At 51.5% G+C, this 23,015-nt stretch overlaps 1 long non-coding RNA gene across 1 annotated transcript; it reads right to left on the reverse strand.

Moving 5' to 3' along the window:
- Positions 1–396: 396 nt before the first annotated feature.
- LOC129536629 (uncharacterized) lies at positions 397–5,353 on the reverse strand. The gene is made up of 3 exons (XR_008681844.2): positions 5,195–5,353; positions 3,711–3,897; positions 397–687 (listed from the first exon to the last, which is right to left on the reverse strand). It is a non-coding gene; the product is annotated as an uncharacterized LOC129536629 (long non-coding RNA).
- Positions 5,354–23,015: the final 17,662 nt, after the last annotated feature.

A 23,015-nucleotide genomic window follows, 5' to 3' on the forward strand; every position in this document is an offset into this window, starting at 1 on the left:
CCAGAACAAGTGTGTCTTGCTGTGGCTGCGGGACAGAGGGCAATGAGGGCACCGCCCCCACCCCGGCTGCCTCAGGCCGCGCCTGGCTCCTCGGGGGGCCTGGTGGGGGTGTGGACATCTCCTGCCCTCTTGCTGGCCTCAACCGTCCCTACCCTGACCTCCAAGCTCCCGGGGGCCAGCTGGGACATCTGTATCCATCTTGCCCCAAACTCTGGAGATTGTGACAAATTTCCTTTCATTGCTTGCAGCCATGTTATTTAAAGTAATTAACCTTAATTTATAAATTTTTATATCAAACTGCCTTTTAACTTTTAGAACTGGCAGGAGCAGCCTTATCCCTGGGCTCCTAATAGTTCTCCATTTAATCAAAATTCATCCATCAGGTTCCAGTGTTAAATCATCTTTTAATTGGGAGTTACATTCTGGTTAATAGTTTTATAATTCGCCTCCTCTAATAGTTTTTACCACAGGGATCTCTACTCCATTTTTCCTCACTCTATTATTGAGGGCGTGCGGTTCTGCGGGGACGGCTTCGCTGGGCCCCGCCTCTCTGGCCTCTGCTGGTCGTCGCCTCTTTTGTTCTTGGTGGTCTCATTAATTCCCGAGAAGAGTTGTCTCTGCTGCGTGTTACTAGGGCAGAGCTGCTCTCCTGGCTTCCGCAGCCTTCAGAGCTGTGGCCAGTGCCCGCTTCTCTCCATGTGGAAGTCGCAGCAGCAGAAAGGCAGAGAGGAGATGGGGATACAAACGCAGAGTGTGGAGAGCGAGGAAGGTTCCGGAAGCCCATAGGTCAGGCCAGCAGCGGACGGGGAGAGAGAAGCAGACGAGTTAGGAGGTAGATGCAGACCCAGGCTTCCCTGGCTCCTGCCCACCACCCATCATCCACGTCCCCTGGCACCCGGAAGCTAAAGTTGCAGGAAGGGAAGTGGTCGCCCCAGAGACCCAGAAGGGCCCGGCCCGCGGGATTCCTGGAGGTGGGCAAGGAAGGGCGGCTGCGTTAGAGCTGTCCCCGAGATGCTGCTGGGCCTCCTGGCAGGCGAGAGGGAGAGGGTGTAGAGACTGCAGGATCAGGAAGGGGAGAGAGAGGCCAGACAGACAGGGAGGTAGAAGAGAGTCAAGAGCAAGAAAAGAGGGACCAGTGGTTAGGACTGTGCTCCTATTGCGGGGGCGTGGGTTCGATCCCTGGTTGGGGAACTAATATCTTACATGCCTGGCAGTACGGCCAAAAAAAAAAAAAGATATTAAAGAATAAAAGGATTTCCCTGGTGGCCCAGGGGTTAAGAGTCCGCCTGCCAATGCAGGGGACACAGGCTCAATCCCCGGTCCAGGAAGATTCCACCTGCCACTGGGCAACTAAGCCCATACTCTGCGATTGCTGAGCGCACCTGCCACAACTACTGAGGCCCACGTGCCCTAGAGCCCAGCTGCACGGCAATGAGAAGCCCGCGCCCGGTAACTAGGGAGTGGCCCCCGCTCGCCTGTGCAACTGGAGAACGCCTGTGCCCAGCAACACAGCCCCAGCGCAGCCACAAAAGACAAATAAGTAAAAGATTTAAAAAGATATTAAAAATAAAGAGCAAGACAAGAGAGGGAAGCAAGACAAGAGAGGGAAGATAATGAGGGGAGAGAAGGGGAAAGAAAGACGACATTGGAGGGGTACAGAGAAGACGGGTCACTCCGGTCAGGAGCCCTGACTGGTAAGCAGACGAGTTTGTGTGGACACCTGCTCACGCAAGCCCACGTGCTGGCGCAGGCCTGAAACCAGACCCGGAGGCACCTCGCGCAGAAGTGATGATGATGGGCTGGGGACCAGACCCCGCACCTATGGATGGGAGTCTTTGAGATGGCCTCCAGGGGATGTGGGATGGAAGGGTTGCTCCTGATTCCTGACCCTCAGAAACCTCGTAGGAGAAGAAAGGTTGTTGTAAGTTGCTACATGTAGGCGGTAATTTGTTATGCAGCAGTAGATAACTTGTACACATTCATGTCATCAGCATCGCTGGGGGTGGAACTTGACACGGGTATGTTTAGAAGCTCCCCAAGCGATACCAGTGTGCATCCCAGGTGGAGGGCCACTGCCCCGAGGCCTGTGTGTGCCCGTGAGAGTGTGCGTGTGTACCGGGTGTACGCCTGTGCCATGTGCGTGTTCACGGTGCGGGGCGGGCACCATGCCACGTGCATTTGTCAGTTGCAGAAATACGAGCAGCCCCTTATGTGTACTGGGCCCAGGTACCCGTGTCAGGTCCTGGCTCAAGAAGGTCTGGAGAATGGGAGGAGCCTCGGAGGTTTTCTGGCCAGAATGACATGGGCCACCCACCACTTCCACTCTGTGAGCCCTCTCTGAGCCTCAGTTTCCCCATTTGTGAAATGAGGACATGCAGATCACCATTCTGCCCAGTCCTTTGAGGAGGTGCTATATGAGCTGACTACATACCTCCTGGACTGACTTTGGCAAAATATCTTGGTAGAGTTGTTTTTTAGTGGCTAGGTCATGTCCGACTCTGCAACCCCGTGGACTGTAGCCCACCAGGCTCCTCTGTCCATGGGGATTCTCCAGGAAGAATAATGGAGTGGGTTGCCATTTCCTCCTCCAGGGGATCTTCCTGATCCAGGGATGGAACCTGTGTCTCTTGTGCCTCCTACAATGGCAGATGGGCTCTTTTGTTGTAATGGCTCTTGGGGTAGTGAGATCTGACCTGTAGTGCCATAGACGTGAAAGCAATCAAGTGTGTAGCCCCCTCTGCAGGACCTGACCTGAAGGAGGGTCTGTTCTGGGGCACATCCCTGAGGATGGGTTGGGGAAGGAGACATTAGTCATGGCTGGGTTAGGGCTTGGGAGTTGAGGCCAGTAAATAAATAGTCTTGCCCTCTAAATGCCAAGTGGCTCAGATGGGCAGGACAAGAGCAGAGTAGGCTGGTGGTTCCAGCTGAGTCTACACCCTGCCCGTCTGTGAGTCCTTGCCTGAGCCTCTTTTCCTTGTTTGGCCTCAGTTTCCTCATCCCTGAAGTGGAACAGCAAACCATCTCCCACCTTTTGCGTGTGACATGCTGCATCTCCACACCCAAGCCCCTGTCTGGGAGGTTGGGAACGGGGAGGATCTGGGTGAAGGGAGCTCACCTGGGCCTCCAGCCACCTGCAAACAGAACTGATTCCCAATCCTATCTCTTGCTGTGTGACCTTAGGGAAGTCACTGCCCCATCTCTGGGCCTTATCATCAGTAGGTAATAATGCCTGCCTCGTGGTGGTATGGAGAAAATGGAAAAAGATGCTGTGTGGGGTGTGCCCTGCATGGTACTTGAAAGTGTTGAAAGTGTTAGTCGTTCAGTTTTGTCCAACTCTTTGGGATCCCACGGACTGGAGCCCACCAGGTTTCTCTGTCCATGGGATTCTCCAGGCAAGAATACTGGAGTGGGTTGCCATTCCCTTCTCCAGGGGATCTTCCAAACCCAGGGATCGAACCTGGGTCTCCTACATTGCAGGCAGATTCTTTACCGTCTGAGCCACAGGAAACAGAGATGCATGCTACTTGGCATCCAATAAAGGGCAAACTTTATAAGCTCCAGCCAAACTTTTCCAGGTGTCTAAGAAAACACTATGGAAAAACACAATGTTCACTGTGGAAACTGGTTTCTCATTTCTATGGCGGGGCGGGGTGGGGGGAGGAAGAAGACGGGAAGGAGGGAGAGGAAAGCACCGTTTGTTGTGAACTCACCAGGTTCCGCTGCAACACGGTGCTTTGACTACCATCACATGTGACATCTAAACCTGGTGACAATAAGGATGATCGATCCCACTTTACAGACAGGGAACTAAGGCTCAGGAGGGTCAAGGAGCATCTTTGTTCAGTGTCACATGGCTAAGGAAGTGCAGCCAGGTCTCCGTTTTCCTGTTCTCTTTTTCTTTCAAAAAAAAAAAAAGAGCATTTATTTGGCTGCGTTGGGTCTTAGTTGCAGCTCACAGGATCTTTAGTTGGGCCCTGTGAACTCTCAGTTGCAGCATGCGGGATCTAGTTCCCTGACCAGGGATGGAACCTGGGCCCCCTGCATTGGGAGTGAGGAGTCTTAGCCACTGGACCACCAGGGAAGTCCCTCTGTTTTCCTGTTTTCTTTGTGACTGTCTGTGTCCCTGAAACAAGCCTCTGATCTCCAGTGACTCTGCTAGCAGGAAAGCTTTGTAACTTACAGGGTCATCTGGGGAAGATCTCTGTGTGATAACATCCAAGGATGGTTAAAGAAGGCGTCACAGCTCCCACAGCACGTGAGTCAACACTGATCCCTCACCGTGACAGGAAATCTCTCACTGAGCCCATTTCACAGATGAAAGAACTGATGCTCAGAGAGCCTGAGTGGGACCCAGTCGTCAAGGCATTGGAGCAGCTGAGACTCTGGTCTCTGGCAGAGGGAGAGGGAGCGGGCAGGGGTGGGGGCAGCAAAGCTGTGTGGAGCTAGCCCCTTGGGCTGAGGAGCCCGTGTGTATTTATGGGGGTCTGAAGAAGAGGCTGAAGACGGACATCTCTAGTGCCCTCAGCTGCGAGAAGCAGGCTGGCGTTTATGCTGCGGTGCCGGCCATTGATGTCCAGCTCTGGGTTGGCCGTCCATCAGCCTCCTGGCCCAGTTTGCCTACCTTCCCAGTGGGGATTGTCACTGAGCCCAGGGGTGACAGAACAGCTGAGGGGACAAAGAGTGGGGATCTGGCAGCAGAAAGGGGATCCGGGGAGAGAGGTTATTCCCTGAAAGCTCAGGCCTTTTAGCACTGCCCGTCGGGGTGGGGGAGGTGTGAGGACCCTGCAGGCCTGGCAGGATGAAATGTTTATTTTCCCTAGAGGCTGAAGTCAGTGATGGAGGAAAGGAGTAGAGACGAGGCAGGAGGATTGGAAACTCAGCAAGACACAAAGCCCGGGAGACAGAAATAGGCAGAGAAGGAGCGAGACCAGGGAGAGCCTGCTGGCTGCCCATCCCGGTCGAGCAGGGGCAGCAAAGCCTGCATCCTTGGAGCTGTGCCCAGGCTCCTGGGTCTCCGTTTCCATGGGGAAGAATCTGGACTCTTCGGCAAGGGGAGAAACCCAGCTTCCCCTTTTGGGGGATGGAGGGGTTCAGGCAGGGCTTCTCCAGCCCCAGGTCCCTCCGCTCCTCCCAGCCAGATCCAGGCTGTCTCTCCACCGACCCCCCCAGCCCCTCCCACCTCCCGGCTCCTGACCTGGGAGAAGCTGCTGTTTCCTAAGACACGATTCCCAGGACCGTGGGCTGCCAGGCTCCAGGCTCCTTTCTGTCTCACAGCCGGGGACGGGGGCCCTGGCAGGAGCTCAGCTCAGATTTGCGTAAATGAAGCTGGACCGCAGCTTGGAGTAGTGACACAGCCTGGAGCCCATGGATGCCAAGTCTGGGCTGGGTTTTGGTTTTTCGATTATTCTGGGCAAGTGGGGACATGTCCAGGCCTCTTCTGACCCCCAGCGCCACACAGGTGACTTTCTGCTGGGGGTGTGAGTGAGGCTGAGAGGTGAAGGGCAGTGGGGGGAAGGGCAGGAAGCCTCTCTCAGGGGCCTCCGGGGGGGATGGGGCTTTTTATATACTTGCCCTTTTGAGCCCTTGCCATCGGTGGGGCAGAAATTATGACTCCCGTTTTCACACGTGAGGGAAGCCGGACTCGGAAAGGTTAATTAAATTGCCCAAGGTCACTCAGCCAGTGATGATGGAAATCAGGATTCGAATCCAGGCCTGGTCCCAAAGTCTGGCTCTTTTCATGCTGCGGTGTGCATGGGATTGAGGCGGGGGCGGGGAGAGCCTGGATGAGGGGAGTGGGGTATGGGCCAGGCACGGGGAGGGGTCACCGGGTGTGGCGGGGCGGGGCGTGCCCTAGACCTGAAAACCCTTCCTTAGCACCCTGGCTTTGCCCCTTTCCACCTGTGCAAGGTTGGACAAACCCCTTATCTCTGAACACGTAGATGGAGTGGCTGTGAAGTGTCTTTTCCCTGGTGTTTGGCAAATAAGTGAACAAAAAATGCAAACAGGCAGGAAAAGGAAGACGTAACTTGGGTCTAAGGCTGGAGTGCCCCCTTTGACCAGGGACAGAGTCCCTGCAGACACCCAGCCCCTGAACATCTGTCCCTCTCAACCCACCTAAATGAGGCCCCCCGCTCCCTGGAGGCAGGGGAGCCAACTGATAGGTGGTGGATGGGGGTGCACGTCCTGGGGGCCCCAGTTCTGGTGCCTCCCTCTCACAGTGCAGCATCCTCTTCCCTGGAGAGTCACCCTGAGGTCTCTGTTTCTGGGCTGGGTTGGTTACTCTTAATTAAACCTGTTGTTGGACTGAATGCCTTCCTTTATCATGTCTCCTAGACCTAGGAATCCCCCACCAGTGGAGGAAGGGGATGGGAGGGCAGAGGGTTCTCAAAACCAAGCCAAGCTGCCTCTGGAGACAAGAAGGCGCCTGAGAGACTCAAGCCCATCCTTTTATCCCTCTTGGGAGGCTGGGAAAATTGCATTCCAGCCTCAGAATTCCTGGAAGCTGGCTGTGTCTGCATCCCATGAGATTCAGCTGAGACCTTTTGGTGGCCATGACCCTTGGGACCGCTTTCCCACTGAACTTCTTTGGGGCCACTGGGGCAGAATCAGCAAAAGTGGAGGTGACTGCGTGGGGCTGAGGTGGGGGGCCAAGGACTTACCTGTGAGGCCAGAAAGGAAGGCTGGATGGGACTGAGGTTTCTAGTTGCAAAGTCAGGGACAGCCCCGCTTCATCCATGCACTCCTGTTCCCTCTGAAGGTCTTTGGGGCCAGGTGGGGGGGCTCCCAAATATTTCACTTCTCTGCTCAGGCCTTCCTGGAAATATATAGACCCAGAGACAGATGCTAGGCCCATGCACGGATGCTCAGACTTCTGGTTGACCTCTCCCATGTGCTTTCTTCCCTCCCAGCTGAACCTGCCTCCTCCTGTCCACCCCGTCCCCCAACCCCCCAGTGTCAGAGGCCAGCTGGGGCAGGGAGGGAGCCAGGGTGGGGCCAGCAGAAGGTGCATAAATCATTATTGGCGAAGACCTCAGCCCTGAGCTGCCGGGTGGAGGCTGCTGCTCATGGTCAGGCCAGGGCATAAATCATAATTCCCCTACAATAGATCCTTTTGCAGCCGCCATCAGGAAAACTGTGTTGGTTTTATCGATTTTTTGACATGGGGGCCTAGGCAGCGGGCGGCTCCTGAATCATTATGAAATGAAACTGATTAGGAATTCATGGAATACTAAATAAACTTTACGAGCCCGTTGTAAGTTTTTTGATGCATGGGGAGCGGAAAATGAAAACTAATGATATAAAAATTACACAGCGTGCTGAGTATTATTATACTGCTATTGATTTGTTTCAAACTGTACATCAAAATCGAAGAGGGCTGGGGCGGCTCCTGCAGTGATGCTGGGGATGTTTGGGCTCACCAGGGCTAGAAGGCTTTTTTTTTCCCCTTTCTATTTTTATTTATTTTTTTTCTCTCTCTTTCCTCTAGCCTCCCGCTCTGAAAGCTGAATCCTTTCTCCCCACCTCTAGTCTTCCAGAGAAGGCTTCCGGGCGCCATTTAGCCACCCACCCACAGGGCAGCCTCCTTCTCAGCTTGGAATCTGGACCCTGATTCAACTTGAATTCCTAGCCTCCACTGGTCTTTCTCTCTGGAGTTGCATTTTCAGTCTGTGAGTTTCTCTTTTCCCTTCTGCCTCCCACCTCTCTTTTCTGGGGAAGGACAGCATGCTTCAGGAAAAAGAGCTGAAGATCTGTTTCCTGTTGGCATCTTGCTGCGTGACCTTGGGCATGTCACTGTGCCTCTCTGGGTATCAAAAAGACTGACTCATTAGATCAGAGTTTCCCAAGGTGTAGTCTGTCGATAGCCACATGATAGTCACCTTCAGATCTAGTCAAAAATATTAATTTCCTGGGCCCTTCCTTGGATGAACTGACTAAATCTCAGGAGCGGGATCAGGGAACCTGCATTTTACTCAGTATCTCTTGTGATTCCCAGACACGTTTGATACCCATGGATCTGAAGTGATGTGATCTGAGCCACTTATCCCATTCTGTTGTCAGAGATGGCCTTAAGGCTGTGAATGTTGTCCTTTGCATTAGTCAGCTTTTGCTAGTTTGGGATGCAGTAACAAGTAATCCCCAAGTCTCAGCAGCTTACAGTAACAATATATAATTTTTTGCTTATGGTACGTGTCTGCTGTGGGTCGTTTGTGACCCAACTCTGTATATCTTCATTCTTGGGATCAGACTGAAAAGGCAGTCTCAACCAAAGACTTGTTATTCCAGTGGCAGAGGGAAAAGAGCAAGAAAGATGGTGGAAATATTTGATGTTTCCCAGATGGCTCAGTGGGTAAAGAATCTGCCTCCTTGCAGGAGACACAGGAGAAGCAGGTTCAATCCTTGGATTTGAAAGATCCCCCGGAGGAGGACATGGTAGCCTACTCCAGTGTTCTTGACTGGAAAAATCTCATGGACAGAGGAGCCTGTTGCCAAGAGTCAGACATGACTGAGTGACTGAGCTTGCCTGCATGCATTATCCTACCGTTATCCTTTCCTAAAGCTTTTGCTTGACACGTATATATCACTTCTGCTTCCATTCCATTCACCAAAGGAGTCGTATTATCAACTCCAGTGTCGATGGAGTGGAAAGTACACTTACTTCTCCCATAGGAGGATGGCCACCAGGGGGAGGCCCTGTAGCAATGGGTTAAAGGAGAAGGCAGCGGATACTGTGATGTACTAAACCATACCCTCCTGGACTTGGTCTTGGGTCCAGGCTGCTCCAGGATTTGGGGTCCAGGATCTTGTTTGGATAGACCAGGCTGTCTCAGCTCAGTGCGATTAGGAGTATTGCTGCTTTCCGCAGGCGTTTACACCCCCTCTGCACAGTCCTGTATCTGCATGACTGTTGTCCACTGACTTCTTCCTCTACCCGCTCTGAGATCCTTGCCTTCCTCTCAGCGGGGTTCTCAGTGGGTAGGACTTATGGCCTTTGTCTTTAATGTTTTTGTTTCATTCATTCCTGCCTTCCTGCTCGGGAAGTCTGTAAACACTCACTCTGGATCCTTAGCAGAACTGCTGTAACAATTAGAATCTTTTTATAAAATTGTCCTTTACCTCTAAATTCATAGGGTAAATTTAAATTTCGGGTCTTGGATTTTCTTAAGGTGAATACAATATCTTTTTCTTTTCTTTTTTTTTTTAGCAAGTGTCCACTTTTGCACAAGAGATAACTCATGAAAGATACCTCTATTGCTAGCGTTATGCTTATTATATTCAACTTTATATTAGCCTGTGTCTCAGAAAGGTTGACCTCTTCTGCTGGACATACAGTGTGTCACTCCCAGAAAAAGATGACTGCCCAACAATGGGCATGACAGAGTACATCTCCAGGAAGCCCATTGATACTTAGTGTCCAGGGATCACCTGGGGGACCCACTACATTAACTTGGGTGGGTGGTAGCTGCCAGTGCAGGAGATGCAAGAGATGAGGGTTCCATCCCTGGGTCGGGAAGATCCCCTGGAGTCGGAAATGGGAACCCATCCCAGTATTCTTGTCTAGAGAATCCCATGGACAGTCCATAGGGTCTCAAAGAGTTGGATACAACTGAAGCAACTTAGTATGCACTCATGGGAGATGTCAGGCATGTCCGTGGCACAAGCTTGGCCCTTGGGGACTTCAGTATCTCTCTGAGGACCGCGAAGTGCGCACACACACACACACACACACACACACCTTTTCAGAACTAGACAAACAGATCACACACTTGTCCAGAAAGTACACAGGAGTAAGAGTTTTAAAGTTTGAATTTAAATCTCAATTCTGTCCCTAACTGGCTCTGTTGCTTTGAATAAGTGACTTGAAAAAACTGTGGGATTCAGTTTCTTCCACTGCCAAAGATGGATTTGGACTCCATTGTCTGACATTCCTTCTAGAGGCTGAGGGTGGGCAGAGGTTCACATGCTGGCACAATTCCCAAGGGATGATGTTGCCTACATTAGTCCCAACTCTTTTCACTTTGGGTAAAGAGGCTTATAGAAACCTGAAGTTGAATTGGCTTAAGCAAAAAGGAGGTTATTATTGTTGTTGTTCAGTTGATAAGTCATGTCTGACTCTCTGGGACCCCCTGGGCAGGAGCATGCCAGGCCTCCCTGTCCATCACCAACTCCTGGAGTTCACTCAAACTCATGTCCACAGAGTCAGTGATGCCATCCAGCCATCTCATTCTCTGTCATCCCCTTCTCCTCCCGCCCCCAACCTTTCCCAGCATCAGAGTCTTTTCCAGTGAGTCAGCTCGTCACATGAGGTGGTCAAAGTATTGCAGTTTCAGCTTTAGCATCAGTCCTTCCAATGAACTTCAGACATTACCAAATATCTGTCATCTTCTCTCAGTTCTTTTTGCCCTGTAAGGATTTTTCTCAGGCAGTGCCTTCTACTCATGGTGACAAAATGGCTGCCAGTAGCACTAGGCCCATATCCTAATGATTCAACAAAGGAAACATGTTCTTTCCAATAATAAGAGTAAAATTCTCAAGACTGAATTTCATTGGCCCAGCTAAGGTTACATGCCCATTTATGAACCAGTCACTCTAGCTGGGGGCAGAGGGAGGATTTAGGCCCACAGGCATCCTTGGCTCTGCCCCTGCAGAATGTCATGGACATTCTGGGAGAGGGATGCAGGCTCCCAGGAAAATTTGAGGTACAGTCTCAAAAGAGATCGATTCTGGAGAGATGAAAGCCACAGAAGTCCACTGAAGTCCCCGAGGTTAGGGGCAGGAGCAGTGGGGAGGATGAAGGCAGAATAGGTGAGGTTCTTCTGCCCCTAAGTCATGTCTAGACCTTTGGAGACAGCTGGGATAAAGCTCAGGGAAGGGTGTGAGAGGTCCTTCACCTGTTGGGGGAGCTTGAAGACAGCAGTGGAGACTTGAGGCTGCTCCCCGGGAAGGGAAGGAGTGTCCCAGCTCCACCACCGGCATCCTCATCTCTATGTGAGCCTTGGTTGGTGAGTCACCAGCAGTGCTGGTCTCTAAAATTACAAAAATCACACACCTGGGTTCATATCCTCTTTCCAGCTATGGGACTCTGAGCTAATCCTCTACTCTGTGAAGTGAGTTTCTGAGGATGGAGTGAGAAAACATGAGTGCTGACCCCAACCTGGCTCCCAGGAGCTGCTCAGGTAAGACCCATTTGCCACCTGGCCCTAGAAGCTGAGCTTGTGCACAGAAATCTTCCCAGGTTCTGAATTGATGTGTCTGCTGTGTCTTCCCCTCTGGTCTTTTGGTTTTATAAAAGTATTTTTTTAATTAAAAAAATTTAAAACATTTAAAATTTATTTATTTTTAGCTGCACTGGGTCTCTGTTGCTGTGCAGTGGGCAGGGGTTATCTTCATTGCGGTGCATGGGCCTCTCATTACGGTGGCTGCTCTTACTGCAGAGCACTGGCTCTAGGCACGTGGACTTCAGTAGTTGTGGGTCAAGGGCTTATCTACCCCATCGCATGTAGGATCTTCCTGGACCAGGGTTCGAACCTGTGTCCCCTGCATTGGCAGGCAGAGTCTTAACCTCTGGACCACGAGGAAAGTCCCTCCCCTTTGGTCTTTGATGGAGGGCAGGACCACAGTCCATACCTGGTTGTTCCCCGGTACTGGCCATGCCTGACATGCAGTCTATATCCATGTATAGCTGTGGGATGAATGACAGGGGCAGCTGATCCGTGACCCTCTGCACATGGACCTGAGGCAGCTGGGCACTTCAGCCTCTCCTGTGCCCCCAGGCTCACTTTGGGCCAGGGCACAGACTACCTGGCCCCATTCAAGAGGCTTCCTCCCCTTCTGGGCACTGTGGCCAACCACCAGGCCTCTGTGACCCTGCGTCCCATCAACCCCCTCAAGCTGCCCCCGTGTTGATTCCCTGAGGCTCAGAAATGGCACTTGACTTGCCCCATGTCTCCGAGCCCTGATGCAGGGCTCCTCTCACTACACCCTAGCTGCCTTGGGGGCCTAGGTTTGGTGCCCTCCCATGAACCCTGTGGGCGGAAGATATGGGGTGAGGCAGGATTGCCTTGGCTCGCCGGCCCCCCTCTTGGAGTTCGGGGTACTGCACACATTACATTTAGATGTGGGTCTGAGGAGGCCACTCATTCATTCTGGCCCATATCGACTGCAGAATTGAGTGCTACAAGTAAGAAGGAGTTTAGCTATTATTCTCCTACTGATGTGATTTAATGTTTGGTTTATTCCTGGCCTGCTCCCCGACCTCCTCATCAGTTTGACATTTGCATAGTGTTTTTCTGCAATTTTGTGAAACACATGGTTTTTCTGGCAACTCTCTGCTTTGACATTTTTGGGGGAGTTGGGAGCCCAATGAGGCGTCTTCCTTCCCACCCTTGACGCTTTTCCTTCCACTGGTTGCGTGGGGGGGAACATGAATAACCAGACCTCCCTGGTTTTTGCACCTTTGTGAGCCTGTAAGATTCCTGCTGCCTGGTGGCCTATAAGTGTTTCTGAGTGTCCTGGGTGGGTAGGGGTCTCCGCTCACTTGTGAATAAGTCTGCCCCCCCACCCTACCTCCTGGGAAACGTCTGCCCTTCCACCCGGCACCTCTGCCAACACCTCAAATGCCTTGGGCTGCTCAGACTGCCCGGCGGTCAGGAGGCATGTCCTCCCAGCTCTGTCTCTTGGGACTGACTTTCACTAGAGGGGCCCCATGGCAGGGCCACGCGGGCCTCAGGGTCTACAGAATACCTGATGGTCTCAGTCTGCTCAGAAGCAGACTCTGGGACAAGAACTCATGGGAAATCGTTTGCGGGGGGTGGGGGTGGCGTGAAAGGGAGCTCCAGTAACCGGTAGGATGTGGGATGTGGAAGGTTACCTCCTTGGTAGTTGAGGTTAATTCCTCCCCAGTTCCTCACCTAACATGCCCGAGCCCCTGCGGACAGCGCCCCGGAGATGAGAGGGGATACGGCTGGGAGCCCTCCTCCCACGAGACCTCAGCCGAGCCAGTTGGGAAAAGGCTCAGCCATACAGGGGTCTCCAGCAGAAATCTGCACATCCCTGAGTCCCAGATCGTGTGCTTGGATGTGTCTCTCTACAGCTGGCCCTAGAGCTAGAACTGGGTGGAGGTGGGGTGGGGGGATGCGGTGACAGGGAGGCAGTCAGAAGCCCAAGAGGAGGCTGACATGTGGGCCAAGGCATCAGCAGCACAGTGATGGGAAGTGATCAGGCAGAGGCCGAATGCTCGCCTGCCCAGGAATGTCATTGGCACAAGGCAAAGAGCCAGTGCATATTAAACACCTACTGTATACAGCAAGCTCTAGCTATATGGGACTAGAATTCAAGCTCCTACAACGCTGGGCCCCTGGTTTTTTTTTTTTTAGCTTATTTATTTTTGCCTGTGTTGGGTCTTCGTTGCTGGGGAGGCTTTTCTCCAGGTGCGGTGAATGGGGGCGCTCCAGTTGCAGTGCACAGGCTTCTCAGAGATGCCGGGCGGGGGCTCCAGCAGTTGGGGCTCTCAGGCTCTAGAGCACAGACCCAACAGCTGTAGTGCACCGGTTTAGTTACTCTGAGGCATGTGGAATCCTCCAGGATCAGGGACCGAACCTGTGTCTCCTGCATTGGGAGATGGATTCCTTATGACTGAGTCACCAGGGAAGCCCTGGGCCGCTGTTTTGTTTCTGTTTGCATTTTTTTTTTTTTTCTTGTGTGTTATTCTTCATGCTTACCTTTGTGCTTGGGTCCTGGTCATAAAATCTAGAACAAGAGGAAACATAGCAACCATTGATAGACCATTATATAGGCATTAAGTGCCTAGTATTTATTGTAATGCATCCGATGACAATCATTCATGGGAGGTACTATTTATCCCCATTTTACAGATGAGGAAACTGAGACTCAGTGGGGTTTAAATGATTTGCCCATGGTCACACCTCTAAGTAGCAAAGCCAGGATTTATATATATATATATATATATATATATATTGACTCACTGCTGCTCTGCAAGTGAGATCTTAGTTCCCTGACTTGGGATCGAACCCCTGTCCCCTGTACTGGAACCACAGTCTTAACCACTGGACTGCCAGGGAAGTCCGAAAGCCATGATTTGAACTCAGGTCTGTCTCCTCTGTGGCGTGTTTTGCACTGGGTGGGGTTGGGGGAGAGGAGAGTTAGGCTTCAGATGTCCTTGAAAGGCCCTCCAACTTGTGAGGTTCTGTCTTGTTAGCCGCCATTCCCCTCTTCCCCCCGCCAACCGTAAAGAAAAGGAAAAGTCCTTTGCTCCTCCTCAGGTGGCTCGTGGTGGATTACTTAGCGCTTGACACGGCGTGTCTCTGTGTCACTGTTCCCGGGCGGAATTAAATCAGGACAGGAAAATATTAATTCCGAGTTGGGGATGGAGGCCGCTCCTTTCCAATTACTCTCCACCCCGTCAGGCTTATCCTGGCGCAAACAAGGAAGGAGGCTGGATTAATTGCTTTGGACTCTGCCCCACTCCAGTCCCAATTACTGGGCCGGCTTGGCTCCCAGCATTATGAAGCACACTGCTGTGCAGGAAATTGTGTGAAATGTTAACGGATTTTCAGACGCAATAATGGAGCACAGGATTCAGGGCCAGTATTTGCCGGGCAGCCGGGCCCTCTGTGCCGTGGCTGAGGTTAAGCTATTTGGGGTTTCTTTGTGTATTAAAGGATCATCTGGTTAACTCCAAAGCCTGGGGCCACCAGGATGGTGCAGACCCTGACCCTGCAGAGGAAGGGTGGGCTCCTGGAGGATGAGGAAGCCCACTGCATTCATAATGATGATGATGATGACAGCATTTTCTGAGCCTCCTCACGTGCCAGGTGCTTACCTACAACATCTGCAGGCCTCATCCTTTGAAGTTCCTTTTCCGCACCTTATAAAGGAGGAAAGGGGATACAAAGAGATTAAGTAATTTGCACAACACTGTCGTTGTTCAGATGCTCAGCCGTGTCCAACTCTTTGTGACCCCATGGACGGCAGCATGCTAGGCTTCCCTGTCCTTCACCATCTCCTAGAGCTTGCTCAAATTCATGTCCATTCAGTCGGTGATGCTATCCAACCATCTCATCCTCTGTCACCCCCATTTTTTCCTGTCTTCAATTTTTCCCAGCCTCAGGGTCTTTTCCAGTGAGTTGGGTCTTTGCCTCAGGTGGCCAAAGTATTGGAGCTTCAGTTTCAGCATCAGTCCTTCCAACGAATATTCAGGGTAGAATTCCTTTTGGATTGACTGGTTTGATAGCCTTGCAGTCCAAGGGACTCTCAAGAGTCTTCTCCAGCACCGCAGTTCGAAAGCATCAGTTCTTTGGTGCTAAGCCTTCTTTATGGTCCAACTCTCACATCCATGCATGACTACTGGAAAAATCACAGCGTTAGCTGGTTCCTTAGAGACAAAGTCAAGATCTGAACCCAGGTCTGTCTCCAAGGCTACTCTCTTTTGGGGCACCACTCTGCTTCTTCCCTTCTTCTTAAGGATGCATTATAAATGTGTCTTTCCTACCACACTTGAACTTCTGGGGTACAAGGTCCTTTCTTGCTCTCTCTGCATCTTCAGTCATTGTCAAGGCACCTGGCACACAGCAGGTACCTGTGAAAAGGTTTATTGAACTGCCCTGAACTTGGCCTAGCACCTGGACTCCAGGATTTATTAATGGTATAAACGGGGTGAGCTGCTGAGGCCCAGAGAATGAGCCCCATCTGGATTCATCTGGAACCCACTGGAGGGAGTGGCAGGGGAGTGTGTCCCCAGCCCTAATGTGGAATCGATTCTGCCTGGAGGCTTCCCACATACAGTTTCTGTTCATCCTTACCAAAACCTAACAAGGTGGGTGGCATCACTCACATCTGAGAGCTGTGGAAATAAGGCTCAGAGAGGTGAGTGCACTCATCTGGGGTCACACAGCTAGTAAAGGACGGCCCGATCCACCCCAAGAGTTTGGCTTCCCTTAGTCAGTCCATTGAGTCTGGAAAGGCCTGGGGTGTGGATTTCAAGCTCCAAGAATTTTACATCTCTTAATGTTGTGGCACCTGTGGTTTAAATAGTAAACAAAATTCTGCCCATGAGTTTAACGTGCCAACCTGGGTAAAGCGGAAGTGCTCTGATGAAAGAGGGACATGGGGACCCCGTGTGTCTGCAGAGGACTTGGGGGATGAGGACAGACTTGTCGAGAGGGGTGACTGACTTGGAGAAGGGGACAGGGGTGTGGCACTTGGAGAAGTGAGTGCCAGGTAGCTAACAAAGCTCAGATTCCCCTGGGGTGGCTGCACAGAAGGAGAACCCAACTTGAGGGTGGGGCCCCCAGAGAAGGACCCTGGAGACGGGAGGGTGGTGGAGAATGAGGGTGCAGCACGCCGAGATCATCAGTAGCTGTCCAATTCTCACCTGCCCCTTTTAGCTAAAGGAGAATTAATTATGTGCAGGGGACGCCCCCTTAATGGCCATCATTTAGTTTAATTTAAGAAACAGGCCTCTCCGCACCCGCCCCCGACCCGCACCCCCGACAAGCCAGCGGCAGCACCATCGGCAGCTGTGCTGATGAATGACCTCCTGTATGTGTACACACACACACACACACACACACACACACACATACACACACGGGAGCAGAGGTTCTCAAACTGGAGTCAGCCTCTGAATTTCTTGGAGGGCTCATCAGAAAAATCCCACATGATGCAAGGAAGATCCCGCATGCCGCAACTAAGACCCAACACCACCAAATAAATAGATAAATAATAATAATAAACCTCCACCGTTTGCTAGGCCCCACCCATGGGTGGTATCTGATGGTCTGCCTTTCCAACAATTTCCCAGATGCTGCTAATGTTTTCTGGGATCGCTAAGAGTCGGACACGATTGAGCGACTTCACTTTTTACTTTCATGCATTGGAGAAGGAAATGGCAACCCACTCCAGTGTTCTTGCCTGGAGAATCCCAGGAATGGAGGAGCCTGGTGGGCTGACGTCTATGGGGTCACACAGAGTCGGACACGACTGACGTGACTTAGCAGCAGCAGCAGCTAATGTTTTCTGGGGTCTGGGGAACACACTTTGGAAATCGCTGTAGTGGAGACGGGGTTTCAGGTGAGCACCATCCAGTCTTGAGAACTGGGGCCCTTGCCCCCAAAAGGGGGTCCTGCAATCTGGTGGGGGAGGGGTGCAGCCATCTCTATCATGTTATTACGCCCCCCACCACACTCCCTCCAATGATGTGGAGGATAAGCACATTTTCTCAGCATCTCAGTAGCCCCTGCCCTGGGCATTTCTGCTTAGGAGTGGAGGGAGGGATGCCAACGGCTTGATTCCTTGACCCCTCGGCCTGCATGCAGCACCCTCCCCCCATCAAGCTGGATTCTGGGGACACCCTCTTGTTTCATCCTCAACTCCTAGCCCAGAGGGGTGCAAGGGCAGCTGGACCCTATTTTGTGGGCCCTGGGCTCCAGGCCACCAGGTGAGAGAGGTCGGGCAGCAGACGTCTCCAGGGACCTGGAAGTGGCAGGAAGGGCCCTGCAGTTACTGGCCTAACTGGGGGCCGTGGTCAGCCCTCCCCACCGCCCCCCGCACCCCCCAACCATTGATCCGGGTCTGCAGGCTTTGCCAGGACTACCATCCAGAGAGCCTGCTTGCACCTGTGTCAAGGCCCACTCAGGAAACCTAATTAGCTAGTTTGGTGTTTTATATTGATAATTAGGTCCTTTAAAAGAATTCATCAGTTCAGTTCAGTTCAGTCGCTCAGTTGTGGTGATAATAAGCCCATTTAGGAATCTGTTAAGCTTTGGGGGATGTTGAGGGAAGCCTCGGAGAAGGCAATGGCACCCCACTCCAGTACTCTTGCCTGGAAAATCCCACGGGTGGGGGAGCCTGGTAGGTCATGAAGAGTCAGACAGGACTGAGCGACTTCCCTTTCACTTTCATGCATTGGAGAAGGAAATGGCAACCCCCTCCAGTGTTCTTGCCTGGAGAATCCCAGGGACGGGGGGAGCCTGGTGGGCTGCCGTCTACGGGGGCGGACAGAGTCGGACACGACCGACGCGACTTAGCAGCAGCACCAGCAGCAGAGGGAAGCCTGGTCACGATGCGCACACCTGCTTCCTCTTTGCTCATCGCCTCTTCCCCCCACCACTCTCTGGTTCTGCGCCCCCTTCTCCTTCCTGCCCTCTTTGCCTGTCTGCACCCTCAGTTCCTCCAGTTCCTGCACATGAGAAGACCTTGGATGGTCCCTCCATAGCAGACAGTGGCGTGCACTGATGCACTTCCTCCTCCCACAGCCCTCAAAGTGGGGACCCATCACCATCCCCGGCTGACAGATGGGGAGCCTGGAGTGCAAAGAGATCAAACATCCCCTGGGAAGCCACGTGGCCTTGGGCAGGTGAGCCACAGGCCTGGCTCTTCATCCCTCCCCAAGCCTCACTCCATCAGCCTGCATCACCCTCTCCCCACACGGCCCCAGACCTCCTTGCTCCAGGGCTCCCACCAAGCAGGGTGAGGTGGAATTTTACATATCACGTCCCTGTTTTCACAGAGAGTTAGTGCCAGGGCTCCAGAGCTAACTGCAGAGGGGTGTGTGTTGGACAATGGCTTCAAATACACTTTGCTTCTCTAGCAACTCTTTTCCATTTGGATTTCTGCCCATTTGGAGGCTGAATGCCTCCCTCTCTCCCTCTTTCCTTCTTCCTTCTTTCCCTCCCCCCCTTTTTTTTTGTATTGAGGTGGAAGAGCCAGAGATGAAGTCAACCAGTTTCTAGCTGAGGGGCCCAAGGGCGTCCCCTAATGCCTCCATGTCTGCATGAGACACCCCAGATCTCTATTATCACCCTATAGCACTTTTCACAACATGACATTTTCTTGAAGATTTGTGCACTTATTCATTTGTTTGTTTATTACCTATCTCCCCATTACAAGTGCCTTTGGGTGGGGTGGGGTCGGGGAGTGGGGTGGGTGCAAAGATGTGCCTGTATATATCTGCTTTCCTGGGGCCTGCACAGAGCCAGGATGAGCAAACGTTGAATGACGAAATGTGTTGAACCTGATCTTCAGTTCCCCATCTTTTTTTTTTTTTTTTTGTCTGTGCCTTTCCTTGCAGTTTGAGGGATCTTAGTTCCCCAGTCAGGGGTTGAACCCAGGCCCTTGGCAGTGGAAGCACGGCATCCTAGCCAGTGGACCACCAGAGAGTTCCCATGGTGTTCAGTTTCCTCATCTCTGAAGTGGGGGTAAACTATCTCCTCTACAAGGAGCTGAAATGCCTGGCACACAGTGGGCGATCCACGCATGTCAGTGTCAACACTCCGTCCTTCGTCCCCTTTGGGTAAGCACTGCTGTGTCCAGGGAAGTTCTGCTACTTAAAACACTGCTTTGATAACACCTCTTATTTATAGTGCAAAGAATTTTTCTATAAAGCAAGGGAGAACTCCTAGATTTACCTACTTTGAAAATTGGGTGTTTTTGTTTGTGTTGGGCTTTCTTGAAGTGGGCTGACTGAGGCTGTGTGACTGTAGACAGTGGATATATTAGTACCTTATTATCAGAGTTCATGATTATGCAGCCTATGAAAAAGAAGGCTCAAATTATACCTTCTTGAAACATAACCACAATTGCAGAGATATAAAAGCCAGAGGCAGAGCAGCTGTTCTTAGCATAGCTGGCAGAGAGCTTGCCCTGGTGACCAAGCTGGGTTTGCATTGAGGACCCTCTGCTAGTTGCATGACCAGCTGACAAGTTTTTGAATCTCTCCAAGACTCAGTTTTCTATAAACTGAGGGTGGGTGGGTAATATTTATGTCTATCTTATAGCATGCCTGTGTGTGCATGTTCAAGTCGTGTCCAATTCTTTGCGACCCCATGGACTCTAGCCCACCAGGCTCCTCTGTCCATCGATTTTCCCAGGCAAGAATACTGGAATGGGTCTTCCCGATCCAGAGACTGAACCCGCGTCTCCTGTGTCTCTTGCACTGGCCGGTGGATTCTTTACGACTGCACCACCTGGGAAGTCTTCTTACAGCATAACCACCTTATTAAACGAAGCCATGAGTTCAATCATTCATTCACTGAAAGCTTGTCAAACACCTGTGTGCCAAGCAATTGTTCTGAGCTCTGAGGGTTTAGGAGTGAGTGAGATATCCCATGTCCTGTGGGGCTTACATTCTAGTGGGAATTCTTGATGAAAGTACTAAGAATGGTGCTCAGTGAGCACTGGCCTGGAGGGTAACAATGCACAGAGTGGCTCAACAGTGACATGGCTTGCGGATATAGGTCCATGCCTCCAAAGCTTCTTCTCTGAAGATGTACCGGTGGCATCTCTGTGCCATTGATCTCTGGCAGAATTTGGGCCAGCTCCTCTCTTTCATGATGCTGAGATGCTCTCTCTCTCTCTGTGTGTGTGTGTGTGTGTGTATTGGGAATCGATGACACGGGGGAGCATGTGGCTTTCAGTGGACAGATGTCAGTCTCATCTTTCTTTGCCCCTCTTCATGAACCACCTATTGCCTCTCTCGTAGGCACGCTTTGCCTTCACACTCTGCTTTGACTCGCCCGGTTTGCTGTTCCTGGATGGCTTTCTTCCTGTCTCTGCAAACTCCACTCACCCTTCAAGGTCTTCCTTCGTGAAGCTGTTCCTGCACCTTCAGCTGGGAAAAATCCCTCCCTTGAGTCTCCATCCTCCTCTCTCACACCCGTGTCCCTCTCCTCCCCACGTCCCTTGGTCTGTTTCAGCTCTCCTGCTGGACTGTGAGCTCCTTCATGACTAGACCCTGTTCTGTTCACTTCTGTGTCCTCTGTACCACATTGCTTTACCTGAAATAGACTCTCAATAAACAAACATTTCTTAGGCAATTAAACAAATGTATGGCTCAGAGGATCTACATGGGATCATTAGATGTCACTTTTTCTGGGGGTGGGAGAATCGAGGCAGGGGCCTTGTATAGAGCACCAATGACCTTTTTTTTTTTGGTTTGATTTTGATGGGCTGCTCTGCTTGTGTACAGAAGCTCCCACGTGAAAGCTGTAGCCCACCTCTCTGTGTACTCTCACGTGCATCCACAGTTGTCTTGGGTGTGTACGTGGTGGGGGTACAGTGGCAGCCCAGTGCCCAGTGATGGATGAGGGGGGTGGAGGTGACTTTCCCAGGGGAAGATTAGCGCCTGGCAGCTATGATTTGTCTCGTGCCCTCCTGTCCTTTTGCTGGGCCCCACTGCAGAGCCATTCATTACAGAGGCTGCTGTCACAGGGCTGGGGGCAGGGGCTGAGCAATGTGTGTGTGTGTGTGTAGAGGGGTGGCAGGCTGGACCCCTCCTCCAGAGAGACTCTCATGCCAGAGCCCAGAATCCTCCAGAGTTGTGAAGAAGAGGACCAAGTTGTAATTCACCTTCTGGGACATAACCCTGCACCCAGGGGTAACACTGTATGTGATGGAGTGGGCCAGGGTTTCATTCGTTCAGTCACTCATTTGGCAAACAATTCAAGTGCCCGCCAGATGTGTTCTCTCCTTTCATGGGACTCACCATTGCTGGAGGAAGGGAGGCTTGTAAACAGTGCAAGGTAGGTAATAGGCTGGTTCAGACAGATGCCCTTTTGCCCGGGGGGACCTCAGGGCAAGTGAGAAACCATAGGAGTTGGTGGAAAGAGAAATGAACTTGGAGACTGAAAACTTAGGCTTGAGTCTTGGCTTTATTACTTTCTAGTGTAATGGCCTTGGACAAGTCACTTCAAGCCTGCCTAAGCCTTGTTGCCCACATCCATGAAATGGGGCCAATGATATGTCCTCCATCCATAAGGCTGTTTTAAAAGTGAAAAAAAACCTGTCTCAATGCTTTTTAAATAGGAAGGTGCTATGGGATCATTGTCAGATCTGGGTAAGGACTCTTAGAAAAATGTCGGCTTGCCCTCTTCTCTCCAGCTAACAACCTCAAACTTATAGATCATTGCTTCCTCCATCCAGATGCAGGGATGGGGTGGGGTGGGGTGGGGTGAGGCAGGGAGTGGAAGCAGGGTAGCCAGATGAGTCTCCAAGAAAAAAATAATACAACCTTCCACTTTGTATCTAACCAGCCCTCTACGGTTTACAGCACAGTTTTATGCTCTTTCTGTTTCTTGATCCCTATAACAACCTTGCAAGCCAAGTCAAGGCAGATATTATTAACTCCCATTTTGCAGGGCAGGAAGAAGCTCAAATAGGATAAGGGGCTTGTCCAGGGTCACTTAGTAGGTGGATGAGCTAGGGCTGGAATCTGGTACTTTCTGATATTTAAGCCCTTGCACTCTTTTCCTTTTTTCTACCCACCAGGGTTCCTCCTCTTTGATAAGACCCTCCATTCATCTCTTTTCTAGTCTGAGTGACAATATCCCCATCCCTGGAGAGCCCCCACTTCATGAATTGATACAGCACCCTCCCTATTCCCCACACCTTCATTTTGCCAACTTATGTCCACTTTTGGAAATAATGATGTTAGGGATGAGGGGTGAGCAGAAAGGGATCTATAAGTTTGAGGTTATTAATTGGAGAGAAGAGAGCAAGCTGAGATTTTTCTAAGAATCCTTACCCAGATCTGGCATGCCCACAGATAAATTAGTATGGTAAGGGGAGAAAGAAAAAGCAAGGATGGAGGGAGGAAGGAAGGGAAGAGAAGAAAAGGCAGGAAAGAAAGAAAGAGAGAATGGAAGTTGGGGTGGAGAACTTGAAAAGGACACACGGGGAGTGGGGAAATACAAGCAAACGAGGAAGGAGACGGGAAGGAATCTGGGAGAGGTGAGGAAGGAAGGTGAGAAAAGGGGAAGGAAGGAGGCCTAAGAGGCTGGGGAGGAGGTTGGGGGAGGGCCAGCTATGCTCTGGCAAGAGGTGGGAGATTGAAGGCTGAATCACAGCAGGCTGTGGAGGAGAGGAATAAGTCATAAACGCTGCAGGAGCAAAGGTCAAATATAGACTGATGGCTCCATTGTTTCCCAGCCTGTGAGGAGGACCCTGTTGGGGGTTGCTGAGATGCTTAACCCTTCCCTGCCCAGGTTTTTGACGGTGAGATG

The sequence above is a fragment of the Moschus berezovskii genome, chromosome 20 (genome assembly GCF_049115385.1).
Source record: "Moschus berezovskii isolate FMDL1 chromosome 20, NW_MosBer_1.0, whole genome shotgun sequence".
Taxonomy (NCBI): Eukaryota; Metazoa; Chordata; class Mammalia; order Artiodactyla; family Moschidae; genus Moschus; species Moschus berezovskii.